The 14,987-nt window shown below is 42.9% G+C and overlaps 2 pseudogenes; one reads left to right on the forward strand and one right to left on the reverse strand.

The window, feature by feature from the left end:
- Nucleotides 1-7,453: 7,453 nt before the first annotated feature.
- On the reverse strand, nt 7,454-8,190 carry LOC101140339 (large ribosomal subunit protein uL30-like; annotated as a pseudogene).
- Nucleotides 8,191-11,143: 2,953 nt separating this feature from the next.
- Nucleotides 11,144-14,936, forward strand: LOC101141841 (ATP-dependent RNA helicase A-like; annotated as a pseudogene).
- The last annotated feature ends 51 nt before the right edge of the window (nt 14,937-14,987 follow it).

Raw genomic sequence — 14,987 nt, forward strand, 5'->3', positions numbered from 1 at the left:
AAACGTCTCTCGGGATAACCGTATTAGCAGTGGAAGAAAAGAGTGAATTCTCAAAACACCCACAACTCAAATAAAATGAATCTCCCTAGCCCTTTCTCTCTCTGGGGATTTGTAGATAGATTTAAACTTACATTTTATTCATAATGTGTAGCATGTCTCCAAAGACAGTTATCCAATATCCATGCCTCCTGGTATTGATGCCCTTTTGGGGTCCCCTCTCCTTGAATCGAATCTCACTTTTGATCCATTGAAAGCTGCAGAAGTGATGCAGAGAGACTTCTTGGCTACATTGTAAGAGGAAAGCCCAAGTCTCTTGTGCTAAAATTCTTAATTGGGAGGACATTAGGTTGAGAGGGCTCAGCACTCTGGGTTCCTACAAAAGCAACCTGAAACCCAACTCAGAGTGAACGGTCACGGTCATCCCAGGAAAACAACACTTAAGCTTAACCAATCAGAAACCACCAACCAACCTCTAACTAGAGACTTTACCAATCAGAAATTGCCAATGAACCTCAAACTAGTGACTTTTCACTTTAACCACTCAAATGGTTTTTTGTGGGGTTTTTCTTTTTTTTGCCTTGCTTCCAAGAACATCTAGAGCTGCCCAATTCATGAGCTGCCTATTCAAATAAACTGGTTAAAATTTGAATGTGCCTAAGTTTGTCTTTTCACACTTAGAATCCTTGTTCTGGGGAATGCCAAATTCGCATAGAAAAAGCCTAACCACCCTGAGGCCTACAAGTTATGCGGAAGCCCAGGATTGCCACAGGGAATGGTCACATGGCTGCATGGCCAGCCTTCAGCTCTTCAGCCATCCTAGCCCAGGCACCAGACATGAGAGTGAACACTGTAGTGGATATCCAGCCAAGCCAAGCCTTTAGATAGCTGCAGCCCCAGCCTCTACCTCAATGCAACATTATTAGACATCCCAAGCAAAGCCCAGCTACCCCAGCTAGTACTGGGGCTCCTTTTTCTGCCTAAGATCCAGACCCACCAAAAGGTTTCCTCCCCATCTCTCTAAGACCGAGAATGTCACCATACCTGATCAGACTCTTTCACAAGATAACGTGCAAGTTAATCTCTGTTCCCTGATCCATTCATTCATTGTCCCTAGAAATCCCCTCAGTGGAATTCTTCCACCCCTTCCTGCAACCTGTTTCGCCAGGATGATGTATAAGCTTTTGAACCCCCTTAGGGGATGGGTAATCACTCTGTGATTCGCCTGGTGTACACCTTAATTAAATTTGTATGCCTTTTCTCCAATTAATCTGCCTTATGTGGGCTGACTTTTCTGAGAATCTTCAGAGGGCAAAGAGAAAGCTTTCCTTTGACCTCTACGTTACTCAACCCACAGAACCAAGAAAGATAATAAATTATTGATTAAGCCATGAAATGTAAGCAATAAATGTCTGGAACACTATATATGTAAAATAGCAGTAAGCAACCTATTTGGTAGATGTATAGATAGCAACAAGCAACACACACTCCTGATCCAACACAATGATTCCCAATTCTCACTGTGGGACATCTCCAAAGTGTCTCCAAAAGCTTTAGAAACATTGTGAATGAACTGATATAATCTGAAAATAAAACTAACTTTGTTTAGTTTGAAAATATAAACATGGGACATACTATTCCTTATGAAGGGAATTAAAAAGAAGTCAAAGAAAAATATCTGAGAAAATTGTACTCATAAATGAATCTTTTATTTAAGTAAATAAATCTTTTTTTTTTTTTTTTTTTTTTTTTTTTGAGGCAGAGTCTCAACCTGTCACTCAGGCTGGAGTGCGGTTGTGCAATCCTGGCTCATTGCAACCTCTGCCTCCCGGGTTCAAGTAATTCTCCTGCCTCAGCCTCCTGAGTAGCTGGGATTACAGGCACATGCCACCACACCCAGGTAATTGTTTGTATTTTTAGTAGAGATGGGGTTGCACCATGTTGGCCAGGCTGATCTCAAACTCCTGACCTCAAGTGATCTGCCCACCTCAGCCTCCCAAATTGCTGGGATTACAGGTGTGAGCCACCATGCCCAGCCTAGTAAATCAATCTTTATTTCAATTTATTTATTTCAATAAAAGATTGATTTATGGTTTTACTGATCACAAATCAAATTAAAGTCTAATTTTAAATCTTTTATTTGAAAAGGGAGCGTTACCAATCTAAAACTGATTTCTGCCCTGAAAAGGTCCAGAAACAGGCAAAACCTCTACTGTAATTTTCAAAGTCTGAAGGCCTCAGAGGGTGGTCTGCCTGCAACACCCCACCTGTTGCCTAGAAGCCGAATCAGAATCTGCATTGTAACAAGATCTCCAGGTGAGTCATGCGTCCACTGAAGTTGAAGAAGTACTGGCAGAGAGCAGCAGTTCCCAAACTTGTCTGCACGTGAGAATCATCTGGGAATGTTTTTAAAATTCCGAAATCCAGGCCATACCCTAGACCAACGAAATCATGGGACACAGGCGTTGATGGTTTTGAAGGCTACCAGGTGATTCCAACGTGCAGCCAACTTCGAGACCTAGTGGTCACCCTACATAGGGCACTGGGAAATCACTTGGGGAGCATAAACACTAATATTGGTTTCCACCCCTGGAGAGTCTCATGTCGCTGGTCTCAGGTATGACCTATGCATCTGGAGTTTGTAAAAGCTCCAGGTAATTCTCATGTACAGCACAGTTTGTACAGCCACAGACCTGGAGCCAGGCACAGAAGATTTCAAAATGGCAGCTGAGCCTGCACCACTCCTTGGGGAAGAAGGTTTTAAAGTCAGTGAGCCTTAATTAAAATGAACAGTTGGCCTCACAGTTTTCAGCTAACTCACCAGGTAGAATGACAGCATCAAGCTTGCTCGAGTTCAGGTGTGCCAAGTCTTGGATGTCCCTCCGGGCTCTCCTGGCGCTTTCCTCCAGCACATTTCTCTTCTTTCTGTTGGGCTCCCTTTCAGGTGATTAACGATGAGCATCTGCTCGACATTAGGCGCAAATACCTTCACCTTCAAAAATAGAAATAGAAACACATGATGTCATTACCTCTATGAAAACAATCAAGCAACACTATCTCAGAATCTAAACCAGGAAGCCAAGACCAAAAGCCACGAAGTGATTCTGTATGCCTTCAGGGCCAACATCAGCTAGAAATATTATAGCTCAACCACAAAGAAGAAAGTGCAGGGGCCTTCTAAAAGGAGGAAAAAAGAGCTGTAAATTAGCTTCCAAAAGGAAGGGAGACCAAATAGATCACAGAGAGGTGGCTTTTCAGATAAATATATATATATATTTCTTTAAATAGATGAAAGAGAAAGAGAGGATGTAATTTTATAGATAGGAACATACAGGACTCAAAAAATTGGAGGATTAAATCAGCCCTTGAGATCCTTCAAAGCAGTGCTTCTCAAGCTAGCTACACATTAGAATCACCTGGAGAGCTTGGGCACCAATGAGGCCAATTCAGTGGAAATCTCTGGGAGTGAAGAGCCAGCCTGAGCCTTGCTCCAGCTTAAAATCTCCCCAGGCGATTCTGTTTGTCAGGGCTGGCAACCACTAATCTAAAGCAAATGGGAGATAAAACTCAGGGCTCGGAGTTAAAACCCCGGAGGCTTCAATGCCAAGACCCCACAGCAGGGCATTTGGTAGCTCTCGCTTGATCCACCTCCATGCATCCAGCCCCACCAAGCTCTGGGTCACCCCGGGTTCATCCTCAGAAACACTCGAGAGGGGAGGACATCACTCCAGTTTCCCTGTCTCCAACCCTGGGATCCTGTAGGGACCCTGATCTGGGGAAACATGAGGACATGGAGGCAAGGGAGGAAGCTCAGGGGAGACACTTGTATATTGGGGGTTGCCTTTGAGCCACACCTTCTTCACTGGCTTCTATTCCAGCCTAAAACACACACGTCAGCTTCACCAGGAAGTACACGAGGCTGGTCTGAATCAAATGTCCCTTGACTCTCCGAAAGGATGGCATTAGGGCTGGGAAGCATAAAAATCAAGAGTCTCAGCCTCTTGTTACTAAACTTTGTATTTCAGTAAAGTATATGCTAAGATTCTAAACATTCTCTCTTCATATATTGTTTTATAAAATTGAATAATAGCTCCTGATATACCATATATACATACATATATGAGCTTAGAATCTTATATATATATATACACATATACATATATGAGAAAAGACTTTGAATATTCTGAAGGGCAAGAAAGATGCAGATACAGATACAGGCTGGGCATGGTGGCTCATACCTGTAATAGCAGCAGTTTGGAAGGCCAAGGTGGGAGAATTGCTTAAGGCCAGGAATTTGAGACGAGCCTGGGCAACATAGTGAGACCCCTGTCTCTACAAAAATTAAAACTAAAAAATTAGCCAGGAATGGAGGTGTGTGCTGCAGTCCTACCTACTCAGGAGGCGGAGGTGAGAGAATTGCCCGAGCCCAAGAGTTTGAAGTTACAATGAGCTTTGATCGTGCCACTGCACTCCAGTTTGGGTGACAGAGCAAGACCCCGTTTGTTTAAAAAAAAAATGCTAAAAACATGGATTTGATTTTAAAGAATTCCCCAAACAAGTTGGCCTTCAGTTGTTTCACGGAATAATCAGATGAACATGCTCAAGGAGTGAAACACGTTTTCAACATGTGCACGTCCTTTGGAACTGATAAGAAAGCACTGAGACATTTACTGGGTTGTAATCTAGACTCAATAAGTCCATGTACCTCTCCTGGACTTCACCTCAAGCACAGAGACCTGAGTTCATTAAATACTCACAAACCCCAGTGTGTAGGACATCGCCCTTCACCCATTAGGAAATCAGTAACTACTTGTTGAAAGGATGAATGAATAACACCCACATCAATCTTAACACCCCTCAAGTGAAAGAGGTGCTAGATATCTCCTTTCCTAAGTTTTAGAGAAAAGAGAATTGGCTTCTAGGACTGACTTTGTCACTGCCTAGTGATGACCTTAAAGAAGTCATTTTTCCTCCCAGGGAAACTCAGCCAGGAGATTGAACAGAGATGTCCTCCAGCTTCAAACTTCAAATCCTGCAGACAAAGAAATTAATGAATTGTATATTTTAACTTATTAAAAAGAAAGGTGCAGCAGCTGTGGCGGTTCCTCACAAAGTTAAAGAGAACTACCATGATTCCACTTCTAGGTATATACACAAAAGAATTAAAAGCAGGGACTCAAACAGGTATTTGTACACCCATGTTCATAGCAGCATTATTCACTACAGCCAACAACCCAAATGTCCATCAACAGATGAATGGTACACAAAATGTGGTGTTCTACATACAAGGGAATATTATTCCGCCTTAAAAAGGAAGGAAATTTTGACAAGTGTTACCACATGGATGAACCCTAAGGACATAGGCCAAGTGAAACAAGGCAGTAACAGAAAGACAAATATTATATGATTCCACTTGTAGTAAGTACCTAGAGTAGACAAAGTCTTAGAGACAGAAAGTAGAATGTAATAGAGGCTACCTGGAGCTGGGAGAAAGGAGAATGAGGAGTTAGTGTTTCACGGTTGCGGTTGCAGTTTGGGATGATGAATATGGTCTGGGGACGGACAGTGGAGATGGCTCCACAGCATTGTGAATGCACTTAATGCCAGTCGATCACACACTACTTAAAAATGGTTAAAATGGTAAAGTTCATGTTACATATGTTTTACTCCCTCCCTCTCCCCTCCAAAAAACAAAACACTATTGGCAAAGGGGTAGCAGGTGAGGGGCAGGCTGGTCTGGTCCTTGTGACTGCGAACATCCCTGCTGCCCGTTTTTTGTCTGAAGCCCGGCTGGGTCGCTGGAGATCCAGCGGAGTGTGCGGAGGGAGGCGTGTTGGAAACCGTTTAAAAATGAGAAGCCCCAGGCCGGGCGCGGTGACTCACGACTGTAAGTCGCGGCCCAACCCTTTGGGAGGCCGAGGCAGGTGGATCACTTGAGGTCAGGAGTTCAAGACAAGCCTGGCCAAAATGGTGAACTCCTGTTTAAAAAAAAAAAAAAAAAAATTAGCAGGGCGTGGTGGCAGGAGCCTGTAATCCCAGCTACTCGGGAGGCTGACACAGAAGAATCGCTTGAACCCGGGAGGCGGAGGTTGCAGTGAGCCCAGATCGTGCCAATGCACTCCAGCCTGGGCGACAAGAGCGAGACTCCGTCTCAACAACAACAACAACAAAAAAATTAGAAGCCCCTGGGGACGGAGAGCATTAGGACAAATACCTAATGCATATGGGGCTTAAAACCTAGATGATGGGTTGATAGGTGCAGCAAACCACCAGGGCACATGCATACATATGTAACAAACCTGCACGTTCTGCACATGTATCTTGGAACTTAAAGTAACAAAATAAAATAAAATAAAAATAAAAATTAGAAGCCCGAGAGAGGGAAAACAGCTTAGGAAGGGGTTGCCCCCGCCACTCCGCAGGCTGCAGAGGGAAGAGAAAGCGCCCCCGTGGCGCCCCCAGGGCCGTGCAGCCCAGACCTAGCCCCGCAGCCCCACATACCCCAGCACCTCCGAAGCTGCGTGCAGAGCCGCTCGCTCCCACCTCCGGCTGCACCCGCGCGCCCCCTTGCGGCGCATTCCGCTCTGGCGCATAGCCCCACTGGAGCGCTGGCGCGTTGGCGATGGGGTCCCAGGTGGGAGAGAGATCTGTCCGCTGAACCTGCGCATCCCGGCCCCTGCGGAGGCTGCAGAGATTCTGTCCTTTCTGTTCGGAGGGAAGAGAGAGGGCGCCAGGGAGCCATAAGCTAGATTTTTATTAATAGATAACTTTATTTGAAAATTATCTTTAAACGAAAGAGCAAGGGGAAAAATGGATTCTATCCTTGGCCGCACTACTAAAAAATAACTTCCATTCAACTTATTTCAAAAGAGAACGTCGATATTGATATGCAATATTTTTAATTGTTTTAAAATATTTAATTGTGTGCAATAATTTTTTTAACTGCTCAGTTCCAAAGCTGGAAGTTGAAGTGATGTTTTTGACAGGGAAGACTGAAGAAGAGACCCCATTGCATCTTCATCGGAGCTGGAGGACAAAAAAAAAATTCTTAGGACACTTAACATGGAGAGTTTGAGATCCGGATACAACGTGGGCTGTAACTAAGGGCAGTGGAAGCAGGCAGCCCTGGCTACGATGCCGCTGCTCCTCATGACATTTTGTCTCACAAACTTAGCAAGTTCTTAGAAAGTCCAAAACGCCATATATGTTGCCTAATTTTCTTATATGATCACAGGAAATAAATAGGAAAAATGCAGATAATTTGCATTTTATTTGATAATTTTTAAATAAAAGTTACTTGTTAAAATTTCAGGTAGGATTCTCCCTGAGTTTCTTCTGTACAATATCATTCATTGACCAGATATTTGAAGAAAAGTTATTCTGTTTTTTTTGAGAGCAGGTACTGTTTATTAACTGACCAGCTTAGAAAAATAATCATGGTAGACACCTTAGTTCATTATTCTAATAAGCTGTTGATCTGGTCCTCCCTGTTGCCAGCATCTCCACCTTCTACAAAATGGGTGGTCTTTTTCTTCTTTCCACCTCATGGAGAAGATAATTTGAAGGACCACAGGAAGTTATTTACTTCTTTGAAGCATTTTCCAACAGTATAGATCTCATGAATCAGATCTTCCGTGCAGATGATGCCATATTTACCAAGCATTCAAGCAATCAAAGCGTTATCTGTCAAAGCAATTCGCTTCTTATTGATTTTGCCATAACCCCGCTTGTAGATTAGTTTATTTACTGACTTCAGATTTGGGTACCCCCTGCAATATATGGTTCTACAATCCCCAGCATGTTAATTGAAACCTTGTTAAGCTTCACAAAGGTTCCACTGAAGATTTGACGAAGGCGAAGAAGCTGCAACACCTTTCGGACCTTTGGGCTCACACCACTGATACCTCTGATCCTGATGACAAATGCCAATTTGGGTTCTGCAGGTACATAGAAGTTGCCAGCTTTTCTTGCCATCCTTGCTATTCAAATTTAAGTTCTGTATATCTGTCTATATTCCTTGTGATAGTGCTTCACTTTTTCATAGATAAGCTTCCTCCTTGCCTTTCGAAGCATCTTTTGGGCAAACTTCTTTCTCAGGCATTTGATCTTCAGCTCTGTGAAATTTCTTCGCTTTTTCTTAAGGGTTTCTGGTACAGCAGGAACCTTTTTCTTCTTCTCTTTGACACTCTCCATGGTTCCAGTGGGAAAAGAGGAACTATTCCTTTATTATTAAAAGACGAAATCTGCAATATCCAGCAAACATTACTTTCCCTACTGGATCTTTAAATTATTAGTCCCATGTTCCTCTGATAAAAATTCGCTAAGCCTTTATGTCCTGGGTGCTGAATAAACCCTGCATTTACTTTCAAGAAGAAACCTACCTTTCTTAACCTGGAGGTAGATTGCTGCTCATAAGTGACAGATGGAGTACAGTAAATCCCCGAGGGTGATTCTAGCCCTTGACCCAGTAGGATATTTACTGTCAATGATGCCTAGATTTAGAAAGAGGATGTAAACGTGGTGTCGACACCAGACAGGGCAAAGAGCAACTGCTTGTGGAAAACACACATGCATCCGTCATCACTGCAGATGAGGAGGAAAAGGAGGACAAGGAGTGAATTCGAAAAGCAGGATAACTTAGTGTAGGTCTGAGTGCCCAAGATCAAACCTGACTCCACCCTCACTGCCTTATGTGATCCCGAGAAGTTACTCAAAATATCTGTACCAACATTTCCTCAGGCTGAAAGTAGGAAGTAGCACCTTTTTCATAGAGTTGTTGGAAAGATTAAAAATAGTAAATGTCATCTGTGTCAAAACCTTGATACTAGTGTATTTCTGTTCACTGAATGGTTTGTGTCCCTTTAGTTTCCTTGATATACGTTGATTAAAAAAAAAAAATTTGACTGGGCCCAGTGGCTCACACCTGTAATCCCAGCACTTTGGGAGGTAGAGGCAGGCAGATCACCTGAGGCCAGGAGTTTCAGACCAGCCTGGCTAATGTGGCAAAACCCCGTCTCTACTAAAACTACAAAAATTATGTGGGCCTGGTGGCACATGCCTGTAATCCCAGCTACTCGGGAAGCTGAGGCAGGGAGGCAGAGGTTGCAGTGAGCCGAGATTGCATCACTGCACTCCAGCCTGGCCTACAGAGCAAGACTCTGTCTCAAAAAAAGAAAAAAAAATCAACAAAATTGATTAAAATGTCTAATTGGCTTTTATTAGTGACTCATAAAACAGGCAGTTGCTAATCAAAACAGAGGGAGCTTCAATGAGCCTGGAAGACCAGTTGGTTTTCCTAAGGTAGCTTGAACAGAAATAGGGAAACAGGAATACAAAAAGTGAATTGGTTAACATCAGTTTACTTCAGGTTACTTTACTTATAAAGGGTTAAAGCAGAGAGGACTTCCTTATCATGCTGACTTAGGCTGACTGGGCCCTTTCTGATTGCTTGCTGTGAATCTCTTGTTTTTACGAAAAGCCAGTCTATTTGGGGAATTTTCCCGTTTACGTTTCAGTTTGATTACAGTTCAGCACAAGCGACCCCATTTTGGTTCAATCTGTTGCGACCTAATGCAGGGGTTCAGTTCAAAACCATGGCCTCTCATACATTTTATTTAACAACACAAAGAAAAGAGTTTTTGTTCTGAAGCCAATTTTCTTGCGGCTATTGATAAACCGATCATAACAGAACCAAAAAATATATTCAATAAACAAGTACAAGATTAAAGAATTGTCTAAAAAATGTAATGTAATAAGCAAAAGATTATAAATCCAAATCACTTGATTTAGGATTAGGGTAAGGTGTTCCTTATGGCTCCACAGTTTGTTTTTAAGTATTACCTATTAAGTAGATGTCTCACTCTAATCTCTGCCTTCAGTGAATATTATAAATTTTAATTTTATTAAATTCACACTTAAATGATGCTTTTAAAATTATCTTTGGGTCGGGCACAGTGGCTCACGACTATAATTCCAACACTTTGGGAGGCTGAGGCAAGAGGATTACTTGAGCCCAGGAGCATGGGCAACAAAGTGAGACTCTGACTCTACCAAAAACATTTTATTTAATTAGCCAGGCATGGTAGCACAGGCCTGTAGTCCCAGCTACTCAGGAAGTGAGGTGGGAGGATCGCTTGAGCCTGAGAGGTCAAGGCTGCAGTGAGCCATGATCATGCCACTGCACTCTAACCTGGACAACAGAGTGAGACCCTGTCTCAAAATAAAAATGAAAATAAAATTATCTTTGAACTAAAATAAATGACGCTTTAGGCAAGTGAAATTGTCGAAACTCTGAAAATAGGATGTACATATAGTTGATATATTTGTTTAGCCCAGTTTATCATGTAAACAACAGCTTAGTATACCCAAGTTTCAGAAACACTTTGGGGGTTCATTAATTTTTGGTTACGTTCTAGATTTTCTTAACCTCTTACATGAAAATGTGTGTCAGGGCCAGGCTCTGTGGCTCATGCCTTTAATTCCAGCACTTTGGGAGGCCGAAGCAGGAGGATCACTTGAGCCCAGGAATTCGAGACCAGCTTGGGAACATAGTGAGACTCCTTATCACTACAAAAAATTTAAAATTATTTGGGCATGGTGGTACATTCCTGTAGTCCAGCTACTATAGGGGCTGAGATGGGAGGATCACTTGAGCTAGGAGGCTATGGCTGCAGTGACTGTGATTGCACCACTGCACTCCAGCCTGGGTGGCAAAGTTAGACCCTGTCTCAAAAAGAAAAAAAGGAGTAGGAAATTAGTGTGTCTAGGGCTGGAGCTCTTAGGCAAACTGGTGAAGCCCCTTCTCAGAATAATGCTTTTAACGCCTAAAATAAAAAATGAGATTGTAAATGAGAAACTAAAAATTAGCTTAGACTTTAATCTGCCCTCGTATTCATTAGCCTGGACTGATAAAACCAGCCTCAAAATTACCAGAAAACAGTATTTCTCTCAAACCACAGTAAATCATAAAGCGTTGTAACAACCTCCTTTCTTTTCTACTTAATTTTTTTTCTTTTTTTTTTTTTGCCAAGTCCTTTATGGAAGTTGTTGTGCGTGTCTCTGTTGTCTTCATGGAAGGCCAGAGCCACACAGTCCTAAGAGCTGGGAACCAGGAAGCATAGGCTGATCTGAAGAAGACACTTCAATCATGGGTGATATTAAAAATTTTCTGTATGCCTGGTGAGGCAAAAGGAAGGTGACTCCATCCTATGAAATTAGAGCACTGGGGAACAAAAGTAGGCAGAAATTCTTGTGTGAGGTTCAGGTGGAAGGGTATAATTACAGTGGCATAGGAAATTCCACCAATAAAAACGATGCACAGAGCAATGCTGCCAGAGACTTTGTTAACTATTTGGTTCAAATAAATGAAGAGTGAAGAAGTTCCGGCTTTTTGGGGTTGCATCTCTGCCCCCACTTACAGATATTCCTGACACTACAGCAAATGCTGAAGGAGGTTTACCAACAACCATGGGAGGTCCTCTTCCGCCACATCTGGCTCTCAAAGCTGAAAATAATTCTGAGGTAGGGGCCTCTGGCTATGGTGTTCCTGGGACCAAGGAGCCAACTTGAAGGATTACTACTCAAGAAAGGAAGAACAAGAAGTGCAAGTTAATCTAGAGTCAGAAGAAGTGGATTTAAATGCTGGGCTTCATGGAAACTGGACCTCGGAAAATGCTAAAACTCATCTAAACCAATATTTTCAGAAAGAAAAAATCCAAGGAGAATATGAGTACACCCAAGTGGGTCCTGATCACAACAGGAGCTTTACTGCAGAAATAACCGTTTACATCAAGCAGCTGGGCAGAAGGATTTTTGCACATGAACATGGATCAAATAAGAAATTGGCAGCACAGTCCTGTGCCATGTCACTAGTCAGACAACTCTACCATCTTGGAGTGGTTGAAGCTTACTTCGGACTTACAAAGAAGGAAGGAGAGAGAGTGGAACCTTACAAAGTAAACCTCTCTCGTGATTTACAGCATCAGCCACAAAACATCATTTGAGAGCTAAATCTTGAGATTATGCCCCCGCCTGAAGATCCTTCTATGCCAGTTGCACTCAACATTGGCAAATTGGCTCACTTTGAACCATCTCGGTGACAAAACCAAGTGGGTATAGTTCCTCGGTCACCTCCACAATCCAGATGGAATCCTTGGACTACTAGCAACATTGCTGAGGGACCTCTGGCTTTTGCTTCTCCAGAGCAAATAAGCTTGGACCTCAAGAATGAATTGGTGTACCAGTTGGAACAGGATCATGATTTGCCAGCAATCTTGCAGGAGCAAGAGTTACTCCCTGTGAAGAAATTTGAAAGTGAGATTCTGGAAGCAATCAGTCAAAATTCAGTTGTCATTATTAGAGGGGCTGCTGGATGTGGTAAAACCACACAGGGTCCCCAGTTCATTCTAGATGACTTTATCCAGAATGACTGACAGCAGAGTGTAACATTGTAGTAACTCAGCCCAGAAGAATCAGTGTAGTTTCCGTGGCAGAGCGAGTTGCATTTGAGAGAGGAGAAGAGCCTGTAAACAGCTGTGGTTACAGTGTTCAATTTGAGTCTGTACTTCCTTGTCCTCATGCCAGTATAATGTTTTGTACTGTAGGTGTGCTCCTAAGAAAATTAGAAGCAGGCATTTGAGGAATCAGTCATGTAATTGTAGATGAAATACATGGAAGAGACATTAATACTGACTTCCTTTTGGTAGTACTGCGTGAGGTTGTTTGAGCTTACCCTGAAGTTCTCATTGTTCTTATGTCCACTTCTATTGATACCAGCATGTTGTGTGAATATTTCTTCAATTGCCCCATCATTTAAGTGTATGGGAGGACTTACCCAGTTCAAGAATATTTTCTGGAAGACTGCATTCAGATGACCCACTTTGTTCCTTCACCGAAAAACAACAAGAAGGACAAGGATGATGATGGTGGTGAGGATGATGATGCAAATTGCAACTTGATCCGTGGTGATGAATATGGTCCAGAAACAAGGATGAGCATGTCTCAATTGAATGAAAAAGAAACTCCTTTTGAACTCGTCGAAGCTCTCTTTAAGTACATTGAAACCCTTAATATTCCCAGAGCTGTGTTGGTATTTTTGCCTGGCTGGAATTTGATTTATACTATGCAGAAGCATTTGGAAATGAATCCACATTTTGGAAGCCATCAGTATCAGATTCTACCTCTGCATTCTCAGATTCCTCGACAGGAACAGCGCAAAGTGTTTGATCCAGTACCAGTTGGAGTAACCGAGGTTATTTTGTCCACAAATATTGCTGAAACAAGCATTATCATAAATGATGTTGTTTATGTCATTGACTCCTGCAAGCAGAAAGTGAAACTCTTCGCTACTCACAACAATATGACCAACTATGCTACAGTATGGGGATCAAAAACAAACCCTGAACAGCGGAAAGGGCGAGCTGGCCGAATACGGCCTGGATTCTGCTTTCACCTCTGCAGCCGAGCTCGTTTTGAGAGACTTGAAACCCACATGACACCAGAGATGTTCCAAACACCATTGCATGAAGTTGCTCTTAGCATAAAACTTCTGTGTCTAGTTGGAATTGGCCAGTTTCTGGTCAAAGCAATTGAAACTCTCCCTTTGGATGCTGTGATTGAAGCAGAACACACTCTTAGAGAGCTTGATGCATTAGATGCCAATGATGATTTGACTCCATTGGGACGAATCCTGGCTAACCTCCCCATTGAGCCTCGTTTTGGCAAAATGATGATAATGGTGTGTATTTTCTATGTGGGAGATGCTATCTGTACCATTCCTGCTGCTACCTGCTTTCCAGAGCATTTTATCAATGAAGGAAAGCGGCTGGGCTACAACCATCAAAATTTTGCTGGAAACAGATTTTCTCATCATGTAGCCCTTTTATCAGTATTCCAAGCCAGAGATGATACTAGAATGGGTGGAGAAGAAGCAGAGATACGTTTTTGTGCGCACAAAAGACTTAATATGGCTACACTAAGAATGACTTGGGAAGTCAAAGTTCAGCTCAAAGAGATTCTGATTAATTCTGGGTTTCCAGAAGATTGTTTGGTGACACAAGTGTTTACTAGCACTGGACCAGATAATAATTTAGATGTTGTTATCTCCCTTCCTGGCCTTTGGTGTGTACCCCAATGTATGCTATCATAAGGAAAAGACAAAGATTCTCACCACTGAAGGGTGTAATGCACTTATCCACAAATCATCTGTTAATTGTCCTTTTAGTAGCCAAGACATGAAGTACCCATCTCCCTTCTTTGTATTTGGTGAAAAGATTCGAACTCGAGCCATCTCCGCTAAAGGCATGACTTTAGTCACCCCACTGCAGTTGCTTCTCTTTGCCTCCAAGAAAGTCCAATCTGATGGGCAGATTGTGCTTGCAGATGACTGGATTAAACTGCAAATATCTCATGAAGCTGCTGCCTGCATCACCGCTCTCCAGGCAGCCACGGAGGCTCTGGTTGTTGAAGTAACCAAACAACCTGCTATCATCAGCCAGTTGGACCCCGTAAATGAAAGTATACTGAACATGATCCGTCAAATCTCTAGACCCTCAGCTGCTGATATCAACCTTATGATCGGCAGTACATGGTATGGAGATGGTCCAGGTCCTCCTAAGATGGCCCGATATGACAATGGAAGCGGATATAGAAGGGGAGGTTCTAGTTATGGCAATGAAGGCTATGGCAGTGGCTATAGCAGTGGAGGCTATCGTAGCGGAGGCTATGGTGGCAGCTCCAGCTCTTGTCAGGCAGGATATGGTGCAGGTGTTGGTGGAGGCTATAGAGAAGTTTCCCAAGGTGGCTATAGAGGCAACTCTGGAGGAGATTACAGAGGGCCTAGTAGAGGCTACAGATGATCTGGGGGATTCCAGCGAGGAGGTGGTAGGGGGGCCTATGGAACTGGCTACTTTGGACAAGGAAGAGAAGGTGGCATCTATTAAGGCTTGTTTATGTCAGTTCCTGTGTGTAGACAGTAAGAAAAAAAAAGGCAT

This window comes from Gorilla gorilla, chromosome 14 (genome assembly GCF_029281585.2).
Source record: "Gorilla gorilla gorilla isolate KB3781 chromosome 14, NHGRI_mGorGor1-v2.1_pri, whole genome shotgun sequence".
NCBI classification, from domain to species: domain Eukaryota; kingdom Metazoa; phylum Chordata; class Mammalia; order Primates; family Hominidae; genus Gorilla; species Gorilla gorilla.